At 32.7% G+C, this 16,942-nt stretch overlaps 1 protein-coding gene across 6 annotated transcripts in view; it reads right to left on the reverse strand.

The window, feature by feature from the left end:
• chp (chaoptin) overlaps nucleotides 1–15,589 on the reverse strand; it is a 55,251-nt gene extending 39,662 nt beyond the window's left edge. For 5 of the 6 annotated variants that reach the window (XM_053749433.2, XM_053749431.2, XM_053749432.2 and 2 more), the window contains exon 1: nucleotides 15,246–15,589. The gene's annotated coding sequence lies outside the window, so the exon portion shown is untranslated. The remainder of the gene's footprint in view (nucleotides 1–15,245) is intronic. The other variant, XM_053749430.2, reaches the window with a different exon arrangement.
• Between the last annotated feature and the right edge of the window lie 1,353 nt (nucleotides 15,590–16,942).

Below are 16,942 nucleotides of genomic sequence, written 5' to 3' on the forward strand. Positions count from 1 at the left end.
CGTTAAAAGAACGATCTTGTTTATTTATCTAAATAAAATAAAATAATATAAGATTTAAGAACAGATAGAAATACACTTTTCACTCAACTAAATTACTAAACTATATATGTAAATTATGATCTTTTCGTGTGCTTTTTTTAAATCAATAATTTGAGGCGTTCGTAGCGCGACACGTGTCTGGAGAAAATTAAAAACAGAATCGTTGGGGATTAAATAAATAGATTGAATATTTAAAAATGTATGACTTCTCATTTAGCATATGGGTCGGCCTTATGGGTTAGACAAAGACAAAGAGTTGCGAACTTCGAAGGCCATGTTTAGTTGTATGGTGGGTTTTTTGTGGAAATAAGAATAGTGACAGTTTTCCAGGCCAACCTTTAAGAAGAATCTTAAATTTGTAGCCCTTGATTGATTTTTACAATCTGCGCGGGAGGAAAAGCACCTGGCGGGTTCTCTGTTTTCTCACTCCCAAAAACATCCCTAACACCTTTACTATATAAGTCTGTTGTAATAAAAGTGTTTATACCAACATTATCGACACGCACATACCGAGTGTCCATAAATGTCAAACAATACTGTGACCCTGTTTTGCGTACCGTACCAACATTATGCAATATTGAGGTCAATGCGCGGTACGGTCAGGTAAACAAACTGAATCATGCTGCAATAACGGTTTAATTTCCTATTTGACGGTATTAGGACGGTTTGATAGGTGTTTTTTATTTGATATTGAATTCAGTAATACTTTTTATTAAGTATATTTTTTGTCCTAGTGATGTTATAAATGCATTATATTTGAAATTCCACACAAAATAAGAATAAGTCTAATAGTTGTAAAGTTGAACCAAAATGGCGGCGGTCAGCGCAGGTTTAATTAGAGATGAAAGTATTAGAAAGGATTTTTAGTGGTGATGTGGTGATGAAAGTATTAGAAAGGATTTATGAAAAAATAAACGAGTATTTTGAATTTCGAAAATCCCATAAATAACACTTTTATCTCTAATTGAACCTGCGCTGACGGTCGCCATTTTGGTTCAACTTATGTGCCGGGGATTGTAAGTGAATGAATTTTCATTCAATTAATATTCAATTATTATTCACTTGATGATGATTGATGCACATTGTAGAACATGTTCGAAAGGAGTTACGTAAAGTAAGATCCGCTGTGGTCTCTCACAAAAAGTCTTTCTGTGGTACGTCAATTTAAAAACGTGAACCTTGCTTTTTCAAATATCAACTTTAACGCAATGAAATTACGGAATAGATTGATTTAATTTTTAGACGTCAAATTTGCATATTTAACAATGTTCACCAACTCCTATTGTTTACAAATGTAATACGATTGTTAACAAAATTGAACCACTTTCACTATGTTATTTTTTACTAAATACATGATATTGTTTTGGTATTAAATTATTTAAATAAAACTCGATAGCAGTCTTATTAATCTTCTGCTGTATTCTACACAAAATAAGGACATAATATATTTTTAATGGTTTCCCAACCCATTACTCATGTGGTAACTTGTATTTTACGCAATATGTAATATACGTAATTTTATGGCATGTGACTGTGACGCTATGAGTAAGTGGTACAAAGTATTTTCCGTCTTTAAAGTCCTATACAAAGGTTTTGCTTTAATCTCGCGAATGTTTTAATTTTAATATATTATGGGATTAAAATAAAAATATGGAGTTAAATTATTTTTTCTCAACCAAAATCTTTAATGTAATTTTTTTCTTTGTCTATTATGGTCTACCAATAGGACTTTTATTGCTAGTAAAGAGCATTTGTCCTGCGTAACTTTTGCAAAATAACATACCTACAGAAAACTGGTACGCGCACGCGTTTCTCAGCCAATGTGCACCGGCCTTAAACCTTAAATAATGTTCTAAAATAATTTTATGGAATTGTATTTTAGACATATTTTTATGCAGACATCTTACTAAGTTAAAAACAAACATGTTTACTTTTTAAATTAACTGAATCACTATGCAAATCACCTACGTATGTGAGTCATGGTTGATTTCTTATTGAACACATGCACGTCACACACGCATAAGGTATTTGTTGATGACTCAACTAGTGACACCGATTATACCAATCACTTAGCTTCTAGCCGTTCAAGGACGTAAAGAAACTGATAAATAAAAGCAAACATCACGTTTAGACGTGAAGGGAAATCCTTGGATCCCTTTTCAAGAGTATATATTCAGAAGCTTTTGAGATGGGATGTACACATCATGAAGTAATGTGGTAATAATAATATTGAAGAAAATTTTGAGACATATTTCAGATTTCGCTTGAACTGACGATCATCAACTGAAGGTGTGATTTTGGGGTCCAAAATTCTCGGAATATAGTTTGTAGTTGAGATTTTTGAGACAAAATGTCCAAATGACGAAAATAAAAACGTTACCCAAAACATATGAAACTATCTTTTAAATGAACCTTATTTATTTACTAGCGGCCCGTCCCGGCTTCGCTTGGGTAAAACCATAATAAATTACACACATAAATCTTCTTCACGAATCACACCATCTACTAAAAAAATCCGCATCAAAATCCGTTGCGTAATTTCAAAGATCTAAGCATACATAGGGACAGAAAGCGGGAAGCGAATTTGCTTTATACTATGTAGTGATTATAAAAACTACACAAAGCACTTCTGTTGGTGAGTATCGTTTCCACAGCTCCGAACTTCAGGTAACACTTAATGCATTTATTCACACACCATAAAACGGTACCAAAAGACATATCCAATCTTAACTTCAGCTCCATTAATGCCTCCATGGACTAATCCAATCTACCCGTGATTGGAAATGCATACCAACACAGTAAAATTACTATTATGCATGTTGAAGGCACACTATCGATTCTTCCCATTGGTTATGCAACATGACTCTCACACGACTGCAACAACATTCATCGTAATAAAGAAAATATCACAGCAAAACATATTTCCCAGCCACACTAATATAACTCTAACGTTGACACAAAAATTCCAACCGTGGTTTACGCAAAAATAGTAAAAAATACTCCGCATCCCGTAACATGCATACGACTTTATCTCAAGGGAATTCGGCTTAATTTTCAACGAACAGTTGCACTATTGATATAAGCATTTTCATTAAACTAGTCCTTATTACCATTGCACAGAGGTCTAAGGTAGGGACCGAACAAGCAAGTCGGCCTCACATTACGTAATTCCCTATACCTGGGTCTGTAGAATATTTTTATGCAATGCAACTGTGTCGGATCAATCTTATTGTTTGTCTCATACAGTCAAGATTTCAATCAAGTTATACAACATCTTATGTCGTTGTAATAGTAACTAATTTGCAGTGATTTTTGATGCGCTGCTATCTTGAGGTCGTTAATAAATATCATTGATACAAAAACTGGTCATTCTACATTAGTTTTCTATGAGAACCTTGTTGTTCATTAGGTAAATAAAAAGATAAATTACAATATTTTGTCATACCTAAAAATAACATTCCTTTATTACTTTTGCTAATTATTCTTTTAACGAAATATTCTCTAACCATTTACGTATTTTTTACATATATATATAATTATATATAATTTTTCATTATTCGTGATTTAGACATTAATTTGATATGATTTGCTTTAACTTGTTTTGTTGTATTGCTTCTATTGCCCTTTGTGTTTGCATCTCTATCTTTTTCTATTGTTTGTGTTAACGCGAGCTCGTTCTCTCTCGATCCGCCGCGCCCCGTTGCGATCAATTTTTCTGTTTCTTTTATCTCTATTGTTTTCTATGCAATAAGATTTATATCGAAAAATAAATTCATTGGGATAAATTATAAATTCACGTACGACACCATTAGTAAGAGGCCCTTTATTGAATCACATCATAGTTCAAACTTTTTACATATATATATATAATTTTTCATTATTCGTGATTTAGACATTAATTTGATATGATTTGCTTTAACTTGTTTTGTTGTATTGCTTCTATTGCCCTTTGTGTTTGCATCTCTATCTTTTTCTATTGTTTGTGTTAACGCGAGCTCGTTCTCTCTCGATCCGCCGCGCCGTTGCGATCAATTTTTCTGTTTCTTTTATCTCTATTGTTTTCTATGCAATAAGATTTATATCGAAAAATAAATTCATTGGGATAAATTATAAATTCACGTACGACACCATTAGTAAGAGGCCCTTTATTGAATCACATCATAGTTCAAACTTTTTACATATATATATAATTTTTCATTATTCGTGATTTAGACATTAATTTGATATGATTTGCTTTAACTTGTTTTGTTGTATTGCTTCTATTGCCCTTTGTGTTTGCATCTCTATCTTTTTCTATTGTTTGTGTTAACGCGAGCTCGTTCTCTCTCGATCCGCCGCGCCGTTGCGATCAATTTTTCTGTTTCTTTTATCTCTATTGTTTTCTATGCAATAAGATTTATATCGAAAAATAAATTCATTGGGATAAATTATAAATTCACGTACGACACCATTAGTAAGAGGCCCTTTATTGAATCACATCATAGTTCAAACTTTTTACATATATATATAATTTTTCATTATTCGTGATTTAGACATTAATTTGATATGATTTGCTTTAACTTGTTTTGTTGTATTGCTTCTATTGCCCTTTGTGTTTGCATCTCTATCTTTTTCTATTGTTTGTGTTAACGCGAGCTCGTTCTCTCTCGATCCGCCGCGCCGTTGCGATCAATTTTTCTGTTTCTTTTATCTCTATTGTTTTCTATGCAATAAGATTTATATCGAAAAATAAATTCATTGGGATAAATTATAAATTCACGTACGACACCATTAGTAAGAGGCCCTTTATTGAATCACATCATAGTTCAAACTTTTTACATATATATATAATTTTTCATTATTCGTGATTTAGACATTAATTTGATATGATTTGCTTTAACTTGTTTTGTTGTATTGCTTCTATTGCCCTTTGTGTTTGCATCTCTATCTTTTTCTATTGTTTGTGTTAACGCGAGCTCGTTCTCTCTCGATCCGCCGCGCCGTTGCGATCAATTTTTCTGTTTCTTTTATCTCTATTGTTTTCTATGCAATAAGATTTATATCGAAAAATAAATTCATTGGGATAAATTATAAATTCACGTACGACACCATTAGTAAGAGGCCCTTTATTGAATCACATCATAGTTCAAACTTTTTACATATATATATATATATAATTTTTCATTATTCGTGATTTAGACATTAATTTGATATGATTTGCTTTAACTTGTTTTGTTGTATTGCTTCTATTGCCCTTTGTGTTTGCATCTCTATCTTTTTCTATCGTTTGTGTTAACGCGAGCTCGTTCTCTCTCGATCCGCCGCGCCGTTGCGATCAATTTTTCTGTTTCTTTTATCTCTATTGTTTTCTATGCAATAAAATTATATCGAAAAATAAATTCATTGGGATAAATTATAAATTCACGTACGACACCATTAGTAAGAGGCCCTTTATTGAATCACATCATAGTTCAAACTGAACGTCGTCAATGCTTGATTGCACTAATTGACTCTTTGTTACAAAATGCACGAGTCGTTGCGTCCTGTCCGTCCTGCCTTGGATTAGCTTGTGCTATTAGATCCAGATTTGTTAGTTGCCGTTCTTGGGGGAGGCTGCGGTGAAGTTTGTTGTGCCGCTTCTTCTTCACTGCCGCTTTGGAAGTCCGCGGTAGACTTAGTTTTAAGTAAATTTTTGACGTCAATTTCTGATGTTTATCATCATTGAATAAAGAATGTTACATTTTGCATAAAAGAAAGATTTTTGGTCGTTTTTCTAGCATTAACAGAACCAGTTTAGTATTTTGTACTCTTGTAATGGCAAAATAAATATAGGTTCAATCACAAATATTATATCTGTAAACTTCAAGCTAATCCAATCCTTTTGTTCACTTGTTTGTTTATTAAAAATTTGACACATATGGAGATAGGTATAGCGGTTAGCGGTTGGAGGTTTGCCGGTTGTTCAATTAAAGTCACATATTTTTAAATCAAGCAGAAATCTTCTTGATATACTTATTATAATAACGTTCACAGGGATTTACTGGTCCAGTATTGATTGTATTTAAAAAAAATCATATGCAGTCTCAATTATACCTATGTTCAATGTTTCAATGTTATTTCCATTGTCACTCATCATTAAAATTTTCCATTTCACAATAACTTTATAATACTGTCATCATTCATCACTTCATCATTATCCACAAGTGTACAAAACTACGTCGATGTGTTAGATGGTTTGATCCACATTATAAAAATAGCTAGGAAATTTAATTAGGGCGTTAGTTGCAGTACAGTTTGTAAAGCAACGATAGTATAGAATCCTACTAAACAAATGCGAAACATTGTTATTCATTCACGGAAAATCTACTGGACTGAATTTGGAACAGAAGAAGAAATCACCTGGAATAATTTATACAGTAATATTTATCCCGAAATTCCCACGGGAACGATGCGTAAACGACATGGGAAAAGAGACAGCATGTGGACGTTAGTAACGAGCTACGTATTCGTATGTTTCGTGGTAGGCCTTTAGTAACCATGAATGAACTAGATTGGTGAAAATGGGAATTTTCCATATGCCATATTGCAAATATTTCCACAAAGTAACAAATAGTTCATTGAGCCGCTACGATCTATAATACATCTGCATAAAATGCTATTAATAATGTTTGGGGTTATAATCTGATCATTTAGTCTATGTATTTAAGTAGTACTTTTATTATATACTGTGTATTTGTGTATTAGGGGTATAAAAATACTATGCTTTTCTAAGCGCTTCTCTTTCTGTACCTTTTTATTTTTGTATCTTACTAAATTGTACTTGTAATTGGATCCGATGTATTTTTATCACGTGATGCAGTTTCGGTACAAATAACGCTTTATCGAGTTGGTTATAAAAATTGCGTTTGATCTCGAGAGAGAACCTGTATATGTATAAACTTCGTTAAACTGGCTGGTACTGGGGCTCGTAAATTGAACAGTGCGATGAAGTTTTCACATCTAATAGTTATTACTTGAACAATGAAGAGATAATTTATTCATATGATTAAAACGAGAAACGATACCTAATACAATGGTCCGATCAAGTGGATCAAGATCTTTAAAATGCCAATGTATCCAAAGTCCTAGAAAAGGCTATAGATGACCACAAATGGAGAGAAATCGATAGAACTGATCGAAATGGAGAGTAAAGATAATGATTACCAGTGAGCAGATGACAAAGACAGTTATAGCAGCTGTGCGAAAATGTGAGCAATAGACATAATATTGATATAATTAGACATAATTATATCAATATTATGTTTTTTAAATATTATAGTACCAATCAGATTGAATACCAGTTATTTGGGTAGAAGGAATAAAATTACTACTGTGGTATATCGGAAAGTGATTAACAGAACCAAAGAAACCTCACACTGGCGAGAAAAGGTAATTTGAACCAAATTTGGAACATAATCTCGCTCTTAAAACTCTAACTTTGTCCTAACAATCCATCTCTGTCCTAGTACAATATATTTTGCAAACACAAAGTAAGCAATCCACAATTTGTCTTCTTGATCGATCTCTACCAATAGAATTTTTCAATTGTGTAGAATCCATACTGTCGATTGTACTATATATTCTTCTATGTTAAACTTTCAATGCGGAGAATTTTGATTTATTTATATATTTAGGTAATATTTTTAATTTGTTAATTAACTGGATATAGTGACTTTTGTTATAACCTTTTTTTATTTACGTGTAATATAAAAGTTATTTTCCCATAAAGTCCAACTGCTGCAAAGGTCAAATTTTTACCAAAAAAATGCTACAAAATGATCTGTTGACTTAAATTAATGAAGAACAATCCATATACTTATTACGTCATCATAAAAGATAACAGTACATAACCACGAGCACAAGATGCACTCTCCGTCCAATCTAAGCCAATTAAGTACATAATTTCATAAGGAAGCTGTTGACACTGGTAACTGCACGTCGCTCGGTAAATTGCTCGTGTAATGAATCGTGGGCGAGTCAGTCACGGCAGGTGGGACCGGTAATTATAAAGTCTTTGCGCAATTTAGTGATCTAACTACAGCTGCTGGTATTTAAACAGCACCTTGAGGTCCTGTCGTTGGTTTTATTGTTATTTATTATATAATAAAGAGATCCCCAACTAATTAGAATCGTCTCAGTTACAAGAAGTTCATAGATGAACACTGTCTTCTCCCATTTACCTATTTGCATATCACAACCGATTGGGAGCAGACAGCACAGGGTAGATTCACAAATTCATCTAGCCAAAATATCAGATTGCAGTATGTTGTGTTGATAGCATACTCAGATGCCATCACTTAATATTGTTATTATTATTCTAAACTCCATATATGCCATGGTCGAGTATATCATTTTACTGACTTAAGTTATGTTTGTGATCTTGATTATACGAGTAATAGACGCAAAATGTATATTTTTTATCTTAATAAAAAAGCTGTTTCTATTATAAGGGAATAAATTAGCCATTAGCTATTGTTCTTGATAAAAAGCTGAGGTCTAAAAGAGCCGACCTGCGCTTCTAATGATTAATGAGAAGTGGCCTACCGAAAGGACAAATTTGAGCTAAAATCATTGGTGCTTAGCCAAGACACAAAGATTAATGACGCGATATAAATGATGCAATGGCTGATAAATTGTTTAAACCCTCTGGTAAACCTTTATTGAAAGAAGGGTTTGTGCAATAATGCATTATATCATATTTATAAACAATAATGTATGATAATTTATCCATCGATGTTTTGATTCTGAATTTTGATGATGATCATTCCAGTGATCTTAAGTAATTAGGATTTTTATTTTTTTTTTACTTTTCTGAGATACTATTAATGAAAATACTAAACGAGTTTTATAGCTATTGGCTCAGTCTGTCGTATATTATATCTTATTATTTGAATGAAAAAAATATTATTGTCATCCTGTATCTTTGATAATTTCAAGTGAGAACCGACTAACCTGAAGGAGCAAGCCTTAAGCCACGAAAATCAATAACATCCTACGGGTCATTACAACTAATGGCCTCCAATTTGGACTTGTTCGTTACCTTGGAAGAAAAGTTGTGAATTGTTTGGGATCTACGTTCATATTTCTACCACAAATTGAAAAAAATAAATAAATTTTCTTTGGTCGTTCCAAAATCACAATGAAAGAAAACAGAGCTCAAGAAAACAAAACAGAGCAGATTATGGTTTATAATGCAAGTGACATAATTAAAACATATGCTCTGATTTGTTTGATATGGTTTAACGATCAGCACAACAACACATGCAAATTCATTGTAAATTAGCAATATAAATAGTAATGACTGTACGTACAACATTATATACGAAAGTTACAAGTTTTACATTCTCTGCCTTTTCAAGAATCTTGAAAGTGTTTTATTTAAACTATTATATTCCTCATTCCAAAAACTCTCAGCTTTATCTATAGAACTGTTATTGGAGCTAAAGCTAAAGAAATACTGCTCTGTAACATTGGTCTTTTCAAACGCTTTCAACTAAAGCCATTTCAGGCTATTTTACGTAGTTTACGATACATTTTGCTGTTCAACCAATCGTTTGTTTGGTGGAATTAAATCATGATCAAGAAAAAAATGTCTTGAAATATAGCCTATAAATATAGGCCGATTGGTTTGTCCAGAACTGCTATGGTAAAAACATATAAAAATAGGTAAAAAGATGAAGTAAAACGATTTGTTAAGGTAAAGCAAGGTAGGGACAGACCATAGTATTATGACGTAGCACAAGTCATCGAAGGTGAAAGGAAATACTTAATCGAGTCCGCTGGTCAGATACCATTGTTTGGTTGAAAGGAAAGTAATGGATGAGACTGGCATAGCATCGACGAAAAACAACCGCTTTAGAGTTTAGTAACAGTGTTTAAAATTCATTGTTTTTCTTGAATCTGGCAGATTATCTGAATCATCAAGTCAATAAATTACATTTACAAAATTCCTTCGTAGCCGACTGACAGACAACGTACACTACACTGTTTAAGTGAGTATAGATCGCTCTGATTTGGAGGAGATTCCGTAAGGAGTTAAAAGAACGCTAAGGATTTTTCAAAATTCTAAAAATATATAATTTTACACGCATCGATCGATGTTATGGTAAAAAAACTAGTTTAGAATGTACCTTTTCTTTATTGTATAGAGTACCAATCAAGAAATAAGTCATAATTCAAAATATTTTCAGAATGTTTGTTAGTATGAATCAATATATAGTCGTTGCTATAGAATCGAACAAGAAATACAATGTCATCTGGACTTGCACAGTGCCAAGTGATCCATGTCGGTCACGAGTAGTAACAAAAATTATGATTCAACAAACTGTACTGTACGCGCCAATTTTGTTACAACTATAACAATTTCAGAAGTGTTTCTCACATTGTGTAGCTATCATTGTTTAGCGCTTTGTATTTTTAGGTTATCTTGAATCATTGTTCAAATTCGTATAAGATTTTTCTTTATTTCTTATAGGAGTGATTGAAATAAATTGTTGTGTTGTTTTGTATGTTATTTTGTCAATAAAAATTCTACTATTTACTATGTACTATTTATTAAGTTTTATTTCTTTATATAAGTATAAAATTTTGCCAGATTTTGCAGAGCTTAAATTTTGATAATATTTTGACATATTAATACAATTAGAGCTAATAAAATAATGATGAAAACTGAAGTATTTACAAAATAACAATTCAGTAAAAAGAAAAGAGAGGGATTGATACAAAAAGACTACATAAAAAATAATTTTATAGAATTTCACAAAAAAGTCGAACATCATCTATATTAGTAAGATTTCCACGCACAATATTGGCGTTTCGTATTCACGCTACAACCGGTCGACCTACACCTACTGTGGCAGTACTAACCCCACCCTAGAGAAAGTGTGCTGTGGCTCATCACACGTGCGCCGAAATTTGTTGATGTCATTGAACCTTTTCATAGTAATGTTGAAGTTACAAGGTAAAAACGTACCCTAATTGTGATAAATTGCTAATTTCGACTACTCACTTCGGAGTTGACAAAGACAAAGACAAAAATCATTTGTTTGAAAAAACAAGAGTTTACATTTTTTTACAATATGGTGTCAAAAGAAAACTTAATCCTACATGTTTCACCGTCCACGGGTATGCAAATTTAAATGGAGAGCATGCTATCATCCCACAAAACAAAGTCGAATAAATAAAAGTAACTAAATTAACTAAATTTTTATCTAAATCTATCATTAAAAAAATAGTTGTAATTATAATAACATTTATCAATCAACAAGGACCTGAGGTGCTTTTAAAATAAACAAAAATTCTGATCTTTAACATGATGTGGAGTTTTGTTATATATTTTAGGTGCCATACATACAATATTTTACTGAATAATGCCGTTTTAGAAGGGTGTAAACATAGTCTATAATTATCCCGATGATTTCATAAAACAACATCACAAAGGCGTGGGAATATATGATCATAACATTGAACAAATTTTGATTTTTTTTAAATATTCCAGAAGAAATATTTAAAAAACAGGGTTTCAACAATATAGTCGCTACATCTATGCTAACCACAGATAATTACCAGCTAAACAATATTAATCTAGAATAGTAGTAACTTAACGACATCACGAACTACATTCCGGTTTAATATTACATAATTACTATGATAATAAAGGTAATATTCCATAAGGAACAAAAACAATGAATCAGTTTGATGAATGATGCAGTTTCATGAGAACAGCGAACAAGGAAGACCAACTTCCTCGTATCTGCAGACAAAGAATTGACATACTAATGTAAAGCCGAGAATAGAGAAGTGTGGTGAATTCTCCACTGATTCACGAAGAAGAAGCAACATAGGTATCAGCTAAAAATGACTACGAAGACGAATATAACCACGTTTTTGATGAAAATGGAAATTGGACGCAAAGTATTCTGATTTGAAATAAATTACACAAATTCAGACGTGGAAAGATTTTATAATTTGCGATATTAGGACGATGATGATTAGATACAATAAGTTTGGGGTCAAAGTTTAAAAAGTTCATTCGTATTGGTTCGTGTTCATCTACTTATTAATCGCGAAACACATTTTCAAATTGTCTATATGTGATTAAAATGTATGTAGATCTGTAAGTTTTATATAACAAGTATTAATGTAAATAACATGTTTTCTTAATAATTCACTTTGAAAGAAGTATTGAACAGATAAATTGTGAGTTATTTTTTTCCATACACATCATACACTAATATTTGTAGCTCCGATTTTGTAATTGTCCGTAATGTAGTGCCACAGTCTATGTGCATCTGCAGGCGCGGCAGTTGCACAATAGAAATATAGCGCGACATTGGATGGGCCCGACGGCTTTTGTTTTTGTTTCCATTGCTTTCCACAATTCTACCACCACGGTCTGTGGTGAATTTTTAATGGAAATTTTTAGGTACTTTCATGAAAAGTGTCAAGAGAATTACACTTCAAATCTAATTGAATGTTACATATAATTTATTCCAGATAATTCCGGTGAACATATAGATTGCGGATCTTAAAGATAATTCTATCCAAACTAAACCAGAGGTCACGGGTCAGAGTTAACTTTTCAACCACCACCGCTTCAGGGAAGAAAATTATCTCTTTCAATTCTTTTCTGCTCCCCGCTGAGCTGAGTATCCCTCAGGTTGTGATTGCCATCTCTCTAAAATGAAAAGTTCCTAAAACGTCTATTGCAAAGGATCACGTCGCATTCATCTTTGAAGATTAAATTTTGAAGCATACATATATCTTCCGACCTTTGAGCCGAAATTTTTGAAATAATAAACATTCGTTATAAAAACCTTTGGTTTCGAACGTCGAAATTTTTTATTCTATGTACTTATTAAGTATGTATTAGCTTTTGCTACATGAGAAAAAAGAGAAAGAAAACCAACCTTATTACCGATTAGATCTGCAATACGCAAGTGCTCAAGTTATGTAAGCTTCGTTTTCTACTCGCTGCGTCTGCGCCGTTCATTCATTTGCATTCTTGTCTTATAAGTATAGTACGGTCAGCAGCACGTCGACTTGTCCAAATCATTACAAACTCGCCGTTATTACCGCAGCATAGAGGTCATTACAAGGCAATTTGTTTTGGAATAGACTGTACGTATTTTGGGTCAACTAAGCTGTAGGTTTACTATGGAATCTCATGTCAATGTCATAAGTGTCTCGTCGTTATTGCATGCAAAGTTTTTATTAAATTACTAGATCTTGCCCACGGCTTCGCCTACGTGAATTTAATAGTATAATCTCGGGCATTCTTTAAGAAATAATATGAAGAGCATGTTTACCAATTTTCAGCTTTTTATTTTGAAATTTGTATTAAATTCAATACAATCTTTCACACCCCTTTTGAAGGGGTTGAGGGTAAATTTTGGGAAAAGTCTGAAACAAGTTTTCAAGTCACTAACTTCAACAGTGTAGAACTTTCATACAAAAGTTTTTCACCCCTTTTACCCCCTTCTGGGTAGAATTTCACAAAATCCTCTCTTAGTGCTCACCTACACTCACCAGGGAACCTACATGCCAAATTTCAGCTATCAACGCCCTGTAGTTACGGCTGTACGTTGTCTGTCAGTCACTTAGTCACTCAGTAACGGAAGAGTTTTATATAATTATAGATAAGGTTATTTTGTTTGACTGGATATTTCTCATTCTAACATTTTTCTTTTATGTTACACCCGATAACTGATTAAAACTAATATTTTTGATCTTGAGACAGCGCTGGTACAATTGATGCTATTGGCTTTGTAGATCTGAATGCCCTTATTAATTAAAGTTCCTTTATATTAAATAATTTTATTTATCTTCTATTTCTATCTGCTACATTTTAACGTCTTACAAATTCAAACCATTTTTCACAACAACAATGTCACTCTATGAGATAACCATAAACAATATATTATAATAGAATATAACCTTTAAATGTGGTAGCTGTCCACTAACTTACTTATACTCAACAGATGCTTTATCTTTTGTTACCAAGCAACTTGTAACGTTTTACAAACGTTTTTCTAGGTACAATTTTTAAATACTACTAACCCTATATGCAACTGAATTCTAAATACAAATATCTATAACCAACATCACGATTTTATATGACCGGACCGTGCTAGAACAACTTCGCGCAATACCTGTTACAGGTATACCCATGTATCATTAAAACAATTTACTGAGATGTCATTAGTGCACTATTGTACCTAGTATTTACTACGATCTCTCAATAATCAACCTTATGCCTTCGAATTACAGTGTAATTTGAAACAATAGGATTTAATTTCAAGCTGACGTCACATTATAAAATCTGTTTGATTGCAGCGGCGCAGTTCGGGAACTATTAATTGACTTTATAACGTTATTGGATAAATATTTAAGGCGTAATTTGCAAAGAATAAATAAAAATACTGGCAGGCAATTTAAAAATCTACATTTTCTTTTAATGCGACTAAAATTCTAATTTTAAATATTGTATCTAAATATCTAAGTTCCGAAAGAATATTTTTATGCAAACATGATAATGTAAGTTATAATGTTTCGTCAACAAAAAACAAAAAAAACTGCATTTTGCGACAATTCCATTGTACCTAACCTTGACATTTTAACTGGAGCGAGAACCGAACGAAAACCCGTGGTAGCCGCTCCCACCACTACACCATCAGGCAATGTCAACACAGCTTACGCAAGAAGACCTCGCGAAGAAAAATCTACCTTTTCTAAAATCTGTTCTCGATGCACTCTATATACATGGTGATAAGGTTTAAATTAGATTAACATTTTCGGGTTTGAGGTTGCACTGCTAATTTCGTAATACGTACGTTTAACGGCAGATTTGTTGATAGTAAAAGTGGTTCCAAGCTTTTTGAGAGTGAAACCGCATCGGTTAGAGGTATGCGGTGAAATTCTTTTTGAAATCCTTTTACGATCTTTTACAATGCGGAAAATATAGACGTGTTACAAAATGTTAGGGCTAGGTTAGGCTAGGCCAATAAATATGACAAATAAATATACAAAATATTTTAAAAGTATTAAAAATAATGTAGTCAATATGCTAATAAAAAATCTATTTAAGCAGAAATATGTAGAAAAATATATGTAAAAATTACTTGTACCTAATTAAATATAATTACTACCTATACAAATTGTTATTATTAAAACACGATATGTTTACTTACAGCCAAAGTGATAGCAGAAATCCGCACTATTCAAATGCGCACAGTCAGATGAAACAGAAACTATTCATTATTGAACAAAAATGCACCAACCGCCCGTGAACTTGACGTCATTCGTTGCTATAGCAATGCTCTCCCAGGGAATCCAACCTCTAGGATAGGCTTTACAGTCTAACACTTTCAACAAAACACTTAAAAGAAACCATGAAATAAAAAAAATAAAAACACTGGCACTAATTAATTTTTACGAAAAAAGAAACGGCTATCGGAATTATTATTTTCGATTTTCGAACGTTATATTTTTAAATTCGCGTCTCGAACGCGCGTCTACGCGGCTGTACGGAGCGCACTACGTAAATGTCAGAGCCATCGGCACATGTGCGGGGCGTACTAAGGCTGTGTGTAGATTGTGCAAGATTTTTCCTAAGACAAAAGTCTTAGGAAAAATCTTTGCTTTTAACATAATTTGGGATTGCTGTTAAAATAAAAATATTTATTGTAGGTATTCATATTTATTTATTTGCCTATTAAGTATTTAAGTAAATCGAAATATATATCTACAATTAACTGTTTTACAGGTAAGTACATTAATTTGTACCGTCTAAAATATTTAACACGATTTTCAAAATAACTTATCTGAATTAGGTACACCAAACTTATTAAATACAGATCTTCCGGTTGAGGAAAAATTGCATTTTCGTCTAATATTTTACATTTTCAATACAAAAATAGCCTCATTAAATAAAATTCCTCGTTATATTTGTCTGACAGATTGAAATACTTGGGTACTTAGCAGTTGGTACTTTATTGAGATAAGTATATTACTTTATATAACAAAACAGATTAAAACAATTGAATATGTCCTAAATCCAGAGCGCAATCCCTAGTGTCATAGAACCATGGTTTAATAAACCACCAAAAAAGGATAAATAATAATACCACGACTATAATAAAATCACGCTCTGAATAATTCAGTCGCCGGAAAATCTCCTCAACTGTGACTACGTCCTAAAACTGTGCGAGCGAGACAGCAACAAACGGGGTTGTACATCCGCTTTTCTCCGCGTTATATAAGCTCGCCCCTGGAGCCTGGCGACAGCCCCCGCCCCTTCAACCCTTACCCCTTACACACCCTGATTGCGAGCCCCTTGCAAAACTACGCGAATCCACAACGTTTAGTCTGTAATTTCTAAATAAATCCGAGTTATATTTACGCACATCAGATTTAAACAAAGAATGTCTTATATCAAATAATGTCTTGGTGTGACTAAGACTTTAGTGGCTATAGAAGGAAATTTCGATAAATACCTATTGTGTTAGAATTAGTTGTAGAAAAATGTTTTTGCTCTGTCCGGGCTAACTGGTTTTCGAGAGGCCACGGGAATTTGGACCTCCATGTGCATACTAATAGAAGGCATTAAGGCGTCTCGTCGATTTGTTTTTTTTTTTATTTATTTCATTGTGTGTTTTGTGCCTGTTGTGTATCTATTCGTTGTTATCTTAATTTGATTGTTTTTGGTAAATTGAACAATTTGTTTTAGTAACCTTCTCTTGTTCTTGTATGACGTGGATTTTTATCCTGGGTGCGACTAGATTCCCAGAACATAGCTACTAATTTTATTATGTATCTTTCTAATTTCATTTCACATTCTTTAATTTGCGCTATTGTTCTTTATTTAAATAATTGTATCACTCAGTGG

The sequence above is a fragment of the Plodia interpunctella genome, chromosome 9 (assembly GCF_027563975.2).
Source record: "Plodia interpunctella isolate USDA-ARS_2022_Savannah chromosome 9, ilPloInte3.2, whole genome shotgun sequence".
Classification (NCBI taxonomy): Eukaryota; Metazoa; Arthropoda; class Insecta; order Lepidoptera; family Pyralidae; genus Plodia; species Plodia interpunctella.